The following is a 17,330-nucleotide window of genomic DNA, read 5'->3' as shown; positions in this document are numbered from 1 at the left end:
AAAAGATGACCTTGATGTTCCACAGGTAGCTACAAGAATGTCCTATGGATGGATGTGTTTTTTCAAGCTTTGACAGAGAGTGGGCTTTTTAACATTTATCTAGAATATTTACAATAGTCATAAGAAATTTTGGCATAAATGGTCACTTTCCTAACTATTAATCTGACAAAACCCTTTTCTCAGTAGTGCCTTGTATTGGTAGATACATTTTTGTAATGGATGTTGGCTACATGCATTTTTTTTATCATGTCATTTACTAAACATTCATTCGTTCCCCAATTTCATTCAAAGAGAGCAATAGTGATATCACTATTGCTCTCTACCTATACACCCAGTATAACTCAACACCATAGCCTGTATTTTACGGCCTATTTTCAAATGCAGGCTGCAATGTGGAGTCTGCAGAATGTCATAGATTTCTCTCTGGTTAACGTAGCACAGAACGTAGAAAGAACTGTGATTGGCAAGTCACAAGACAGTCTTTCCGAAAAGCTTTTTTTTTTCTTTTTCACACACACACTCATTCATTTTAATGTTCCACTGGCTTGGTACAATTGTAAGGTGCATCAGTGTGCATTATAAATGTGCCTTTTGTTTTTTTTTAAGTTGAGACTGTGAGACCATACCACTGCTTTATAATTAAACCCCTTTGTTTATTTATCAGAATTTTGAAACACATGTGTATAATTGTTTTTCAAAAGTTAAAGCGGGAGTCCGCCAGGAGTGCGCGTTTTTTTTTTTAAAAGCCAGCAGCTACAAATACTGCAGCTGCTGACTTTTAAAATAGTGACACTTACCTGTCCAGCGCGCCCGCAATGTCGGCACCCGAAGCCGATCTCTCGATCGTCTCTTGGGTGCTGCCGCCGCCATCTTGGGTATGGGAATCAGGAAGTGGAGCCTTTCGGCTTCATTTCCCGGTTCCCTACTGCGCATGCGCGAGTCGCGCTGCGCAATGAGGATGGACCTGCTGCCTCTGGGATCTGTGTGTTTCCCAGCAGGCAGCGGGGGACTTTCGGAAAGGGGCATAATCTACGCCCCTTTCCGCAGAGAGCTATCCAGGAAGTGGGTGCAGATACCTGTACTGTACAGGTATCTGCACCCCCCTCCCCCTTGAAAGGTGCCAATTGTGGCGCCGGAGGGGGGGAGGATTCCAATGAGCGGAAGGTCCACTTTAGGGTGGACCTCCGCTTTAAAGAAGCTTACTTGAACATGTATTAACCACTTCTCGCCCAAGGTACGTCCAGGGACGTCCTTGACTTTCCGGGGGTATATCTGAATGATGCCTGAGGCCACAGACATCATTCAGATATCGGCGCTTTCAGCCGGCGATTCCCTGCACCATAACAATGATCATAGCAGCTGTTCCACCGCTTGATCGTTCTTACGGGAGGCGGGAGGGAACATCCCCCCCTCCCGCCGCCCTCCGGTGCTTCTACCGACTCACCGCTTCCATCGGTGAGTCAGTTACAGGATCCGCCAGCCCCCAGATAATACCATAGAGATTTCCGGCGGACCAGATCATCCCTGGAGTCTCTATGATCGTTCAGAGGCTGAAGGCGATGTTATGAAGTCACGCCCGGCCTCTGCATTCAAAATAACGGCGCCGATTTGGCTAGGAAGCCAGGATGTTTTTTTTTTTTTTTTTTATTTTAGGCTTCCCAGCCTAGAGGTGAGATATGGGGTCTTATTGACCCCATATCTCACTGTAAATAGGTCCGATCGTGCCATATTTCTATTATAAGGGATGTTTACATTCCTTACAATAGGAATAAAAGTAATACATTTTTTTAAGTGTCAAACTAAAAAAATAAAAGTAAAATTAACAATAATAAAAAAAAAAATTAAAGCGCCCCTGTCCCCGTGAGCTCGTACGCAGAAGCGAACGCATATGCAAGCCCCGCCCACATATGAAAACGGTGTGCAAACCACACATGTGAGGTATCACCGCAAATGTTAGAGCGAGAGCAATAATTCTAGCACTAGAACTCCTCTGTAACACAAAACATGTAACCAGTAAAAAAATTTAAAGTGTCGCCTATGGGGATTTTTAAATACCAAAGTTTGGCGCCATTCCACAAAGCGTGCAATTTTGAAGCGTGACATGTTGGGTATCTATTTACTCGGCGTATCTTCATCTATCACATTATGCAAAAAAATTGGGCTAACTTTACTGTTTTTTTTTAAAGCATGAAACAGTTTTTTTTCTGAAAAAACACGTTCGAAAAATTGCTGTGCAAATACCGTGCGAGATAAAAAGTTGCAACAACCGCCATTGTATTCTCTAGGGTCTTTGCTAAAAAAAACATATATAATGTTTGGGGTTCTATGTAATTTTCTAGCAAAAAAATGATGAATTTTACATGTAGGAGAGAAATGTCAGAATTGGAATGGATGCGAAGTGGTTAAAATACCAGCCACAGAAATACAAAGTGAGATAAATAGATTCAAGTGGATATATTAGAAAATGATAACACTAATGTCAAGTACTTATTGTAATGTCATTAATATAAATCTCATCTATATTCTAGCTCTGTAGTCACTGATACCATTTATTACAGAGAACAATAAGTGAATCATCTCTATTTTATATGAACATACTTGCATACATTGTTTCTCTTTGGAGTATTTTCTTTGTTTGGTTAGGTACATTTGTGGATCGGATTGCAGCTTCTTTCTACGCAGATCTGTCTGCATAGTATAGACAGAGAAGGAATCTGGCCACAGTGACTAAGTCTCTTTGCAAGCATCATATATTATACGATATATATATATATATATATATATATATATATATATATATATATATATATATATTATAGTGACTAAGTCTCTTCGCAACCATCATATCAGGATATCCAGAGAAGCTAGCAATTACTAAAGATGGTAGAGATTTCACCGTCATGAACGTTGCGGCTGGCAATTTTTTAAAGGATTGGCACTTGCTGGATTCAGACTCAAGAGTCCCTTAATTTTGATACAGCTGAAAAAATCCCCCGACAGTAGCCCTTGTGAATAACAATTTATATTCTATTTACCAATCAGAAATTAGCAGTAATTTATTTCTGCACAGATTTCCATTAGGGATCACAGATTTTTGACCTGATTCAACGTTTCTCTTTTACACTCCTGAAAGTTGTGTTGAGAGCACAGGAGTTTTCTGTTTGACTGTGTGCATGTTACTAACAGATATAAATTGAGTTCCTCTAAGTTTACGGTCTTGAGGATCCCAAGTCTGGAAGGATCTGTCTACTTGATACTGTGATATTCCTCCGTCTGCAGGGACATCGTCAGCAACTGCCATCCTTGAGAACTTCGAGTGACATGTCAAGGTAATAACTATAATTTAAAATTCAATAAGAACATTCTCTCTGTTGGATTCCTTTTTTTTTTTTTTTTGCTTTTTTCTTTTGTCTGTTAGGTTAACAGAGACCATGCCATTCAGGATTGCATCATTCAATGTGAAAGAGCTTAATAGCTATGTTATGGAAGGAGTTCCTGAAACTCAACTGTGATGTTATATGTTTGCAGGAGACCCACTTTAATACTCATTATCCTCCTACTCTCTCACATCGACAATTTCCACAATTTCCTTTTTAAACAAATTATGGCTGAGAGTCAAATATTTGAGCAAAGGCCATGTTATTATCTTTGGCAAATTTACCACTGTCCCTAATATCCAACTGAATGTCTCTAATCAAGGTCATAAGCGCTTTAGTAGAACTACTCCATAGGTAATTAACCTGTGGCTCTCCAGTTGTTGCTGAACTACAAGTCCCACCATGCCTCTGCTTTTGGGAGTCATGCTTGTAACTGTCAGTGGCTTGCAATGCCTCATGGGACTTGTAGATCTGCAGCAGCTGGAGGGCCACAGTTTGAACACCCTACACTATCACACTTGCTTAGGACCTCAAACCTATATGATGTGTGGCATTGCCAACATGCCATGGAAAGAGACTATTCTTTCTTTTCCCACACACACCTTATATTCTCTAAACTGGATCTATTTCTTGAGGACAAATTCCTACAGCAGAAAGCGAGTGACTCCATTATCCACTAAATAACTTGGTCTGACCATGCCCCAGTGTCCCTAACTCTAGAGACTTGGAATATGGAAACCAGAGCCAATAGGTGGCGAAATGATGTGACACTTATGTCCACACCAGAACACAAGAGTGAGATATGCAAAGCTATCTGTGAATTTTTTTAAACCAATACACCATCAACAGTAGAACCCTTCTTCTTGTGGAATTCCCACAAGGCAACTATGAGGGGCATTTTACTTAAGATGTCTGGAATGAATCAGAGATGAAGGATGCAGCAGCTCAACAATCTCTTAACAAAGATTCAATCTCTGGAAAAGAGTAACAAGAAGACACCCTCTCTGACTACTAGCACCAAATTGAATCAGGTTAGATGCCAACTCCATTGTCTGCTGACCTCAGATCTGTAAAATCTGCTTTTCACCATCAAGGTTATAAAGCTGGCAAGCTTTTAGCCACTCAAATCCAAGAACAAAATGCTAAACACAAAATCTCCCATCTTGTACACCTTGCTCTAGGCACAAAAGTGGTTAAACCTAAAAATATAGCATATGCTTTTAGTGTATATTATGGGTCACTATACTAACCCGAGAGAAGACCCCTTAATTCCACAACCATCCCCTGATCTTATAGCAGAATTCTTAAAAGCCATTTCTTTACCCAAATTAGCAGCAAAGGACTTGGAGTTTTTGAACTCCCCTTTTACTGAGAAAGAAATTTTGGATGTGATTAACTCTATATTGTGCAATAAATCCAAAGAGGCCCAGATGGATTTTTGGTGGAATATTATAATTCATCACTTACTCCACATTTAATAGAGGTTTTTTTTAGCTGCTGTCCTGAGCTTCCTTTGCAAGTGAAATGCTTGAAACTACTGTAATAACTCTGGGAAAGAGCCGGTATTAACGCAAAACTTTAGGCCCATTGACTTATTAAACGTGGATTGAAAATTGTATGCAAAACAAATAGCCACAAAATTAGCTAGGTTTTTCCCCCTCCTTTTTCAGACATAACCAAGTGGGCGTCATACCTGGGCGACAAACACATTATGCAACAATGTACATCCTTAACCTAATGCACCATCCGGAACCCACAAAATTGCCTTCCTTACTATTATCGTTAGATGCCGAAAAAATGAGAAGTCACCACATTTCTGGGATTTAGACATTTAGACATTTAGACATTAGAGGAGAACAATATATTATATCACTGTTCACAGACAATGTTATTCTTTCTTTGACTAATCCAACTCTTTCCTGCTCGGCTGTCCATGATACACTTCAGTGGTTTAACAAAAGCTCCCACTATAAGATTAACAAATCTAAATCATGCATTCTGAGTATGGCAATGTCAAAAGCATTATATATCATATTAGTCTATTAATCCAAGACAGTGAACAACTGTGAAAGTGCTAAAGCTTGGATAAATAAATGTAAACGCTGGATCAATAAAGAGGCCTCCTAAATCATGATAAATAACAAATAGGGGAAAAATAATGGTTTCTAGAAAAAAATTCTGTATAATAGAAAGCCTTTTAAATAGTCACTAATTTTTATCCTTCAGAGACGGGCTTTCTACTGTATGTCCAAATAGCCTCCATGGTACATAATCAACCCATTGCTACCCTGAAATTACCTTCTGATGTTTGGAAGTTTTGGAAGTCATCCAGCACCAAGATATACAATTCTTTCAGAGCCAAACTCTCATTTGTGAAGCCTAAATCTTTGTGAAAATGGGAGATCTATATAGCTCTCACAGATCAGCAGTGGCAGAAGGCTATTTGCCACACCTTGTATTTTCCAGATGTTCCACATATTGGGAAATGGCACAAAACATCCACCTCCGATGGTATTACTCTCTGTTCATATTGTCAAATTTTCCACTGAACAATTTAAATCTTTGTTGGAGAGGTTGCAAGCAAGTAGGCATGCTAAGTGACATGCTTTGGTTTTGTCCTCACATGCTCAGCTTTTGCAACGGAGTTTCTATACTAATTTCTCAGATATTAGGGATATTTGTAAGACTCACAGTAAAACAGGCTATATTGAGTATAAACCTGGATAAGATTTCATTTCCTTTGAGAGCTATTTTCATACACATCATATTTGCAGCATGCCTATCGATTTTGCATAAGTGGAAACCACAGCTAGCTCCCAATGTGGCAGAGGTTATTGGATTTGTGGAAAATATTTATGAGTATAAGAGATTTTTTGCGTACAAGTTGGGGGATGGAGCTAGATTCCATAATAGATGGGTCTCCTTGGAACAGGTTTGAAATATCAAAGCATACGTAGACTCCCTTCTTTTGTTGTGCCCCCCTAGGGGCTGGTCTTTCGGCCAATATATAATATTACTAATATAGCACATATTTTACAGGTACTGTTACCTACCATTATAATATGGTTGACATCGTATTGGGATGAAAAACTTGATGTAATATATATTTGATAAATTAGATATAAATGTGTATAAAACTTATCAGTTATATTATATGACCTTGAGTATCTAATGCATTGTATGTCTGTGATCTATTACTGCACTTTCAGTCCAGTTGATGTAATTTTCCTTTGTTAACACAATGGACACAAACCACCACTCACTCCAACGGCAATACACTCGACCTCATATTCTTCCATCGATGCACTCCCTGCAATCTCTCTAACCGTCCTTTTCCTCTCTCTGATCACAACCTTATCCGGTCACACTCTCCTTGTCTCCTACCTGCCATGCTGCCAACCCACTACCCACAGAAACCTTTGCAACCTCAACCCTTCCCTTCGTCATTTTGCTACTGATGGCCTTTATGACAAAATCACACCCCTGTCCTGTCCAGACCTAACCACTTCCATCTACAATAACACACTGTCATCCTCCCTAGATGTACTTGCTCCTCTTTCTACATGCAGAACCAGGCCCCATCTGCCACAACCCTGGCAAACAGATGACACCAGAAGTCTCAAGAGACACAGCCGTGCTCTTGAGCGAGCATGGCGTAAATCTAAGTCCCTGCAAGACTGTACCCTCTACAAATCTGCCCTTCTCAAATACAACTCCAGCCTCCACACTGCTAAACAAACCTACTACAACACTCTCATCAAAACCCTCTCATCCAAACCTCGTCAACTCTCTTCTACCCTTAATTCCTTACTCCCCCCCCCACTGCCCTCACCCACCAACTTGCTTACCGTTCAACAGATTGCCAACCATTTCAAAAGCAAAATCGACACCATTCACAAGGAGATATCCAGAATTCAACTTCCTCCCCTACCTAACACATCAAGTCCAACACCACACTCAATACTCTCCTCCTTCTGCCCAGTTACCACTGAGGAAGTTGATAAACTCCTCTCCAAGGTCCACCTCACCACCTGTCCCCTGGACCCTGTCCCCTCACAATTACTGCGACCACCTTCCCACTCTATCCTAAACTCCCTAACCCACATCTTCAACCTCTCTCTCCTCTGGTACCTTTCCTTCCCTGCTCAAACATGCACTGGTTACCCCCATACTTAAAAAAATCTCACAAGACTCCACCTGTTTGAATAACTTAAGACCCATCTTCCTGCTCCCATTTGCCTCCAAGCTCATCGAACGCCTTATCCATGGCCAAATGAGTTGCTACCTCTGGGACAACAACCTTCTCGACCCCCTACAGTCCAGCTTCCATCCACAACATTCTACTAAAACTGCCCTAATAAAACTCACCAATGACCTACTAACTGTTAAAACCAATGGCCATTACTCCATACTCAGACCTCTATGCTGCCTTCGTCACAGTTGACCACCTGCTCCTCCTCAGCAAACTACACTCCCTTGGCCTCTGTGATTCTGCTTTATCCTGGTTCTCCTCCTACCTATCTCAGCACACTTTCAGTGTCACTTATGCCGCGTACACACGAGCGGATTGTATGGTGTACTTAGTCCGTCGAAACACATTTCAGCGGACAATCCGCTCGTGTGTGGGCTTCAGCGGACTTTTTCAGCGTGCAGTCCGGAGTACTAAGAATTTCGTTTTTTCCGAAATTCTGTCCGTCGTACTTTGGTTTCAGCGGACAATACGGTCGTCAGTATGCTAGTTCGACGGACTAAGAATGGCGCATGCCCAGAAAGGATTTACACGGCGGAAGGGTGCTCTTTGCTGTGTCTTGGACTTCCTATTTCTAGTCCCGTCGTACGTGCTGTACACGTCATCGCGCAAGCTTTTGACGGACTGTTTGTGCATCCGTGTGTGGTCAAGTCCGTTCAGTGGAAAGTACGACGGACTGTCCGTCGGATTGTATTGCCGCGTACACACGAGCGGATTGTATGGCGTACTTAGTCCGTCGAAACACATTTCAGCGGACAATCCGCTCGTGTGTGGGCTTCAGCGGACTTTTTCAGCGTGCAGTCCGGAGTACTAAGAATTTCGGTTTTTCCGAAATTCTGTCCGTCGTACTTTGGTTTCAGCGGACAATACGGTCGTCAGTATGCTAGTTCAACGGACTAAGAATGGCGCATGCCCAGAAAGGATTTACACGGTGGAAGGGTGCTTTGCTGTGTCTTGGACTTCCTATTTCTAGTCCCGTCGTACGTGCTGTACACGTCATCGCGCAAGCTTTCGACGGACTGTTTGTGCATCCGTGTGTGGTCAAGTCCGTTCAGTGGAAAGTACGACGGACTGTCCGTCGGATTGTATGACGAACTAAGTACGCCATACAATCCGCTTGTGTATACGCGGCATTACAGTTCCATCTCCACTACTCCTCTTCCCCTCTCTGTTGGGGTACCCTAAGGCTCTGTCCTTGGGCCCCCCCCTATTCTCGGTCTATACCTCTTCCCTGGGCCAGTTGATAACCTCCCATGGCTTTCAATACCACCTCTACTCCAATGACACCCAGATCTATCTCTCCACTCCTCAGCTCACCTCCTCGATCTCCTCATGGATCTCAAACTTACTGAATGACATCTCGATATGGATGTCACACCACTTTCTCAAACTCAATCTTTCTAAAACGGAGCTTGTAATATTTACTCCTTCCCGGTCCCCCCCATGACTTTACCATTAAAACCAACAGCACAACCATTGGTCCCTCCACACATGCCAGGGTGCTGGGTGTAATCCTTGACTCTGACCTCTTCTTCAGCCTCCACATTCAATCACTGGCTAAATCCTGCCACCTTAACCTACACAACATCTCCAGAATTTGACCCTTCCTGACTAATGACACCACAAAGCAACTTATTAATTCCTTGATTATTTCCCGCCTTGACTACTGAAACTCTCTTCTTAATGGCCTACCCTTACGCAGGCTATTCCCCTTCAGTCTATTATGAATGCTGCTGCTAGACTAATACACCTCACTAACCGATCCCTGATTGCTGCTCCTCTCTGCCAATCCCATCACTGGCTTCTCCTACCCCACTGTATAAAATTCAAAATGCTAACCACAACATACAAGGCCATCCTCAACATCGCTCCCAGCTACATCACCAACCTCTTCTGCAGCTATCGCCCAAATCATCACCTCCGCTCTTCCCAGGACCTCCTGCTCTCTAGCTCCCTTGTTACCTCCTCTCATGCTCATCTTCAGGACTTCTCCAGAGAATTGCCTGCCCCAGTATATCCGATCAGCCCCTAACCTGTCCACCATTAGGAGATCCCTGAAAACTCTCTTATTCAGGGAAGACTATACCACACCCACCTAACAACCCCATCAAATAATTCCCCACATCTATTACCTTTTATACCACCACCCCCTCCATTTAGAATGAAAGCTCTACGAGCAGGGCCCTCCTGACCCTTCTGTATTGTACTGTAATTGTGCTGTCCCCCCTCTACATTGTAAAGCAATGCGTAAACTGTTGACGCTATATAAATAATAATAAATAAATAATAAATAATAATAATAATATTGTACGGACATGTTATCTAATAGACATGGTGATAATTATTTGTTTGCTTTGTCAAAATCAATAACAAATATTGAACTATTTACATCAGTCCTTATTCTTATTCACTTAAAACATCTCAACCAATTAACCACTCAATTTCCTTTAACCTCCCCTTTTATTATTGGGAGTGTGTGCCAATAGGAGTTTTCATGGTTGCACACAGCATGGGGCTGGTATTTGGCAATTCTGACATTAAGAACCATAAAGAATTGTGTGCCTGCTCACTTAGCCTTTGGGCTGCTTTAGCTATGAGAGTTTTTCTTAAATAAAAAACAAAAAGCAGCCCCTACGGATTCTGCTCTTGGTTTAGTATTGTATTGAGTATATAGTAGAGCCAGTATGTTAGAGCATTAGTGATCTAGATATACATGTTTTTTTTCAGATGCCCAGATAAATGGAAGTATAACCTCTTGGAAGGCGTTGGGTCACCAGTATCCACTGCAGTGGACATGGCCCTAAAAATTGACAAGATTCAAGAAAGAATACTATATTTAGGGAATTAGCCAAACCTATGAAATTAGGTGGGAATTAGGTGGGTTTAATTTAGGATAGTATAGTTCCAGTGGTACAATAACATAATCATGCACTAATCAACTACTTTCTTGGTTTACCTTTAAAATCTTTAGCGCACTCAACTACACTCAACTACACTGTACACAAATGATGTAATGACTACTGGGTGGCATCATGTGTGGATGGCTATAAAAACACCAGCCTTGACCAACATGTGACATAAACATGGATGATCCCAAAATGTTTAGTCCGCAAAAAGCTTTACAGGTTCTGGCAAGAATGTGTAAAAACCAGTTCACAAATACACCACTGAGTCCAAAAAGAAGATAATGATATTATTAATAATGACGAGTCTTCTTTATTGAAAAAAAAAATCAAATAGCTAATTAAAAAGGTTAGATATATCAGTTTGGATGTCAAACAACTTCCTCAAACTCAATCTATGCAAAATCCATCTGATAATATTTTCTCCCCCACATGCAACAGCCCCTGACTTTCCTGTCAAGATTATTGGCACAACCATCAACCCCCCCCCCCCCCCCCATGCCAGGGTGCTAGGTGTAATCCTGGACTCTGAACTCTCCTTTCGGCCTCACACCCAATCACTGTCCAAAGCTTGCCGTCTCAACCTCTGCAACATCTCCAAAATATGCCCCTTCCTAACCAATGACACCACAAAGATTCTAATTCACTCTTAGGTCATCTCTTACCTTGACTACTCCCTCCTCATTCGATTACCTTTACATAGGCCATCCTCCCTTCAATCCATTATGAATGCTGCTGCCAGACTCATCCACCTTACCAATCTTTCAGTGTCTGCCACCCCTCACCGCCAATCCCATCATTGGCTGCCACTCACCCTACAAATTAAATTCAAAATACTAACTGACAAAGTTAATAAAAATAATACCTGGCAAAGCCATCCACAACTACTAGGACGACTAGGCCCCCAGCTACATTAACCAAATTAACCAAAATACCAACCAAATCATTCTCTTTATTCCTCCCAAGACCTCCTGCTCTCTAGCTCCCTTGTCACCTCCTCCTATGCATGCCGCCAGGACTTTTCCTGAGCCTCTCCCATCCTATGGAACTCCTTACCCCAATCTATATGGCTATTTCCAACTCTGTCGACTTTTAGGCGATCCCTGAAAACCCTTCTCTTCAGAGAAGCCTATCCCGCAGCCACATAACAACTGTATTTCCACTATCTCCAGTTTTTGTGGGAGGCTTTCTATTACATGGACCTTTTTTTTCTAGAAACCATTTATTTTTTCCCTATTTGGTATTTATCATCATTTAGGAGGCCTCTTTATTGATCCAGCGTCTACATTTATGTATCCAATCTTTCACCCTGTCTTGGATTAATAGCCCAAATATGATATATAATGAGGTTGATATTAAAACCTAAAGTTGTGGATAAGTTTAGAACTAGTGGATTGAAGCTTGTTGCAAAACATACATTTTTGCTTTTCAATATTGAGAGAGAGAGAGTAATAAGATATGACTAAATGTGGGAACTCGTTAATCAAAGGGTGTTGCAAAATATAACGTCCGATTTTTCAATATATATATTTTTTTAAACTTTATTTCTTTATCAAGATATTTATTTTGTTTACAAAATACATCAAAATTAAACATCCCCTCAGTCTCCCTCCCATCACCTTATCAGATAAAAATATAACAAAAAAAAGGATGGTTCATATCTTGGGTGGCCTAAGAGGGGATTGGTATCATGAGGGCCATCCTAGCTGATGTTCTATGTAATCTAGATTCCCACTCTATCACACTTCCCTCTCATCCCCATTCTCGCACACTTCCACCCTCTTCATTTGTCCTCTTACTTTAATTCCTATTGGGTCACTTTTCATCGTTAAAATATTTATTTTTCACACTATTATTATTCACATATCAATCCCTCTGGCTTCCCACCAAGGTTTCCACATCTTGTCATATTTCTTTAAAGTTCCTTGTTTTATATATAACGCTTTCTCTTTAAGAATTACCACATTCATGCTATTTATCCATTCTCTTCCGGACAGAGGCGACACCGACATCTTAGGGCAATTAGTTTCCTTGCCTGAAATAGGCATCTCAGAACCGCCGTCTGGCTGCTTCCCAGGTTTCCAACTCCCTCAACTAATCCCAGGAGACAATACTTCGCCTCCATCCTGGTGGAGGTTCCAAACACCCGATCAATGGTTCCTGTCACCTCCGTCCAGTAGCGGATCAACTTCGGGCATCTCCAAAACATGTGAATCATGTCTCCCTCCATGTCCCCGCATCGGGGGCAGCTTGCATCTGGCCATCGGCCAAATTGAAAAAATTTACGAGGAGTATAATAGGTTCTATATAATAAGAACAGATGTGAAATCCTCTGCGAGGGAGAGAGTGATACCAACAGAGCCAGTTCAAGAATTCGATTCCATTGTATTTCGGAGATATCTCCCACATCTTTTTCCCACTTCCTCTTGTACATAGGGATCTCTATCACTCCAATTCTCCCCTTGTTTATATATGGGAATATTTTCGAAATTAAACCTTTTCTTGGTTCTGCTTTAATTATTTTTTGAAGAACTGGGATTGCACTCCATTCTAAGGTCCTCCCTCTAAACTGCTCCTTCAGTGCGTGCCTGACCTGCAAATACTTATAGAAGGATTTATTTGGTAGAGCAAAATAATCTCTCAGTTCCTGAAAGGTTTTCAGGGCACCATCTTGGTATAGCTGAGCGATAAATTTTATTCCACATCTCTCCCATTCTCTTACTGTCCCCATCTTCTGCAGTTCTCCCAATTTGCTATTCTTCCATAAGGGGGTATACTCATTAAATCCTCTGTATTTGAATATGGCATTCGCTGTGTCCCACACTCTCGTCATTAAACTCAAAGTAGGGAGTCCTAATGGAAAGGATCCTGCCTCCAGAGCTTCCACTATTAAGTCACGTGGTGTATTTTGTAGGAGCATTTTTCTCCCTGCCTCTCCCCCTTCTAAATTACACCCCCCCATATGCTGGAGTTGTGACGCGAGGAAGTAGCTAAAGGGGTGTGGGAGCGCTACTCCTTCTTCCTGTTTTTATAACTGCAAAGTACTTAATCGAATTCTTGCCGACCCACCCTTCCAAATCAGTTCCCTGAACACCATGTCAATCTTTAGAAACCACATTTTATATAACCAAATTGAGGGGTTATGCAATACATAGAGAAGCTGTGGCATCCATATCATTTTAAATCAATTACAGCGACCTGCCACAGATAATGGCAGGTGTTTCCACACTTTTGTCTTCCTCCTAAATTTATTCAGTAACGGGATTATATTATCTGCTGTGTACTGTTGAGGGTCTCTGGATACGTTTATTCCTAGGTATTTAAATTTACTTACTACTTGTATCTGGGTCACCTCCTCAGGCAAGGGGCTTCCCAGAGGATCTACTGGCAGAAGGCAAGATTTTTCCTAATTTATCTTAAGTCCAGAAATTTGGCCAAATTTGTTATTAATGTCCATAGTTTTCTGAAGGGAATCCTGTGTATCGCCAAGGAATAACAGTAGGTCACCTGCGTATAATGCTACTTTTTCTTCCAAGTCTCCCCTTCTAAGACCCTTCACCTGAGCAGAAGACTGCAGGGCAATGGCCAGAGGTTCAATTGCAATGGCAAAGAGGAGGGGTGACAAGGGACACTCTTGTCTTGTCCCCCTCCCCAGTCTAAATTTATCGGACTTTTCATTGTTCACCTTTACTCTGGCTTCTGGTGCCCTATAAAGCATTTTTACCCATTTCATGAAACCCAGTTCAAAATGGGGCTGTCTCCATAACTCTCCAGGGATACTGCCACTCCAGACTATCTCTCCACTCTCCACTCTCATCCATAGCCGCCAAGTCCTTTGCCAGTATTTTTATGTCAGTGTTTAATAAAGCGATAGGCCTATATGAGGCAGGATCAAGTGGGTCTTTACCCTCCTTGTGTATGGTGATTATGGTGGATTCCATCATCGATGAGGGGAGCTCTCCCATCATTAATGACCAATTTAATACCCTCAACAGCTTGGGAAGCAATACCTTCCCATACTGCCGATATATCTCGGTCGGGAGTCCATCTGGGCCTGGGGATTTCTGTTGCGCCATCTCAATAGTGACCCTTTGTATTTCCTCTATCATTATAGGTCTATCTAACTCAGTTCTATCTGTCTCATTAAGACAAGGGAAATTCAGATCCCTGAGAAAGCTGTCCATTTCATCCCCCATTTCCTCCTGTTGTGATCTATACAAGTCCTCATAATATTCTTTAAACTTGCCCACTATTTCTGGAGTATATGAGGATACCCTTCCATCTCCTATAGTTATCGTGGGTATAACGGATGGGGGGGGGGTTCACCCTGACTAATTGTGCCAGCATACGTCCCGCACTTTCCCCCTCTCCAAAGGCAAATTGTTTCTGGAAGAGACGTTTATTCTCTATTTTTCTAAGAGTCATTAATCGATAATTTTGTTGTTCCTCTAGCCATTTCCTAAGTCTATCCGGTGTTGGGTCATTGATATACTGTTCCTCTGCTGTAGTTACCCTCTCCCCTATTAGTCTCTCCCAGTCCTTAGTCTGTTTTTAAATTTTTGAGATTTGTTGGATCATTATGCCACTTAGGAAAGTCTTCAGAGTGTCCCATACTATTCCTTCTGAGGCAGTACCTCTATTTAAATCGAGAAACTCCCCCATTGATGCCAATATCTCGTTCGCATCCTCCATCAGTTCGATCCAAAATGGGTTTATCCTCCACTCCCCAGGATGGTTACGCTCTCCCAGCTCTAGTGGTATTGTCACTGGGGAATGGTTCGACAGACCCCTTGGTCTGTAGTTCACATTCTTTATGATAGACATCATTTCGTCATTTCCCAGCACCAGGTCGATCCTCGAATGTGTCCTGGAGAAGCACGCGTATTGTCGGGCCTCCGGGTTCCGTATTCTCCGGATGTCCCACAATCCTGCCTTCCCTAAAAAATCGGGGAGCCGGCTATTCGTGACACCACCCGTTCGTGTCCCTGGGGGAAACCTATCTAGTATCCGGTCCATTACCATATTGAAGTCCCCCGTTACTATCACCGGCACTCTCGCCTTATCCACAACAAACTCGGCAAGCTCACAAAGAATTGAAACGTTAAAGGGTGGAGGGAGGTACACATTTGCTAATACACAGACTCTGTTCTCAATCTTACAGAATAAAAAAAAGAATCTCCCATATTCATCCACCTTAGACTGCATACAAGAGAAAGCCACCCCTGATCTAACAAATATACTCACTCCCCTAGAATAGGAGGTGTGTACTGAATGGAACTGTGTACTGTAGTCCCTCCATCTCAATTGGGGAATAGAGATTTTAGTAAGATGTGTCTCCTGCAAACAAAGGATAGCCACCTCGTATGTCTTTGCAGTCAGGAGAACTGCTGCTTTTTTCTCTGTATCTCCCATTCCCCGGACATTCCATGAGCACAAAATTAATTTTTTAATCTGGGTGCGCATAACCATCAAAGTTTAATTTTTTTGTGAATCTAACCAGTGCCTTTTCAAATTTTTATGGTTTTCTCGTATCATTTTTTGTCTCTCTTCTCATACCTGTGATTTAAATCGAACAAACATTTGTGCCAGACCCACCACTCATTCCATCCCATACATCAATACCTCCTCTCATGCCTATAATTGTGTTCACACAGTCTTTTGTACCAAGCAACCCACTTGTTCCGTCTCATACACCCATGCACCCCATTCACCTGCCCACTGGGCCTATTTTGGGGCTTCCTAATGTGACCTTTGCATTCATCTATCAATTTAAGTGTTATCAACTTTAAACTTGTGTTCTCACACTCTTCCCTCCCTATCCCACCCCCCCTCAGAAAACCATACAACCCACATTTAATAAAATAAACAAACAAGACAAGACAAACGTAACAAAACAGACAACACAAATAGAGAGAATTCTTCGCTCCACCCCTTAGAAACATGGGGTGGTATGCTCGTTGTTCCCTCCCGATTTCCACCACCAACACCCTCCTCTCTCCCTAAATTATTCAACAGTGTAGTGGTTTGTGTCTTAAACAAAATCTTATTGCTAATAAAAGTCCAGGGCAATATAGTCAGATTGGTCTACAGTCTCCCACTATAGGTTACTATCCAGTTCTCCACTCCCTCCAGGGTATCGAAAAACACAGCCCCCCCGGGGCATTTATACGTAGTCTTGCAGGGTATAGCAGTGCATAGTTCAATTTTAATCGTTGCAATTTGCGTTTGACTTCTCCAAACTTAGCCCTTCTTTTTTGCAGATCAGGTGAGAAATCTGGGTATCCTATTACCATTGTGAAGAATATTACCCATTTCTCTGGCTTTATTTAGTATAGTTACTTTATCTTTATAGTAAAGCAGTTATGCCAATAAGGGTCTTGGAGGGGCTCTTGATTGGGGAGGTCTAGAGGGGGTCCTATGAATTCTTTCCAGAGCAAAAAGGGGTGAGAAGGACTGTTCTCCAAATAAGTCTTTAAACCATTTTTCCAAAAATGTAGTGGGATCTGTACCCTCACTACGTTCTGGGAGTCCCACTATCCTCACGTTCTTCCTTCGCATCCTGTTCTCCATTTCGTCAATCTTTATCTGGTAGTTAGCCATTTGTTCCCTTATAGTCCTTATCTCCTGTTTAAGAGGGTTCATGTCATCCTCTAATAGGCTGACCCTCCCCTCGAGGGCAGTGTCCTTTCGCATACTTTTTGCATGTCGTGCCTAACGAGGGACATGTCTTCCTGAATAGTTTGAAGCTGGGTAAATATTTAATTTATGGAAGTTTTACAAGAGTTAATTGCGTTCAGTACT

Source organism: Lithobates pipiens, unplaced genomic scaffold (genome assembly GCF_037356315.1).
Source record: "Lithobates pipiens isolate NorthernLeopardFrog02 unplaced genomic scaffold, aLitPip1_a1.2 Scaffold_19, whole genome shotgun sequence".
Taxonomy (NCBI): Eukaryota; Metazoa; Chordata; class Amphibia; order Anura; family Ranidae; genus Lithobates; species Lithobates pipiens.
This window is presented reverse-complemented; position numbering follows the sequence as displayed.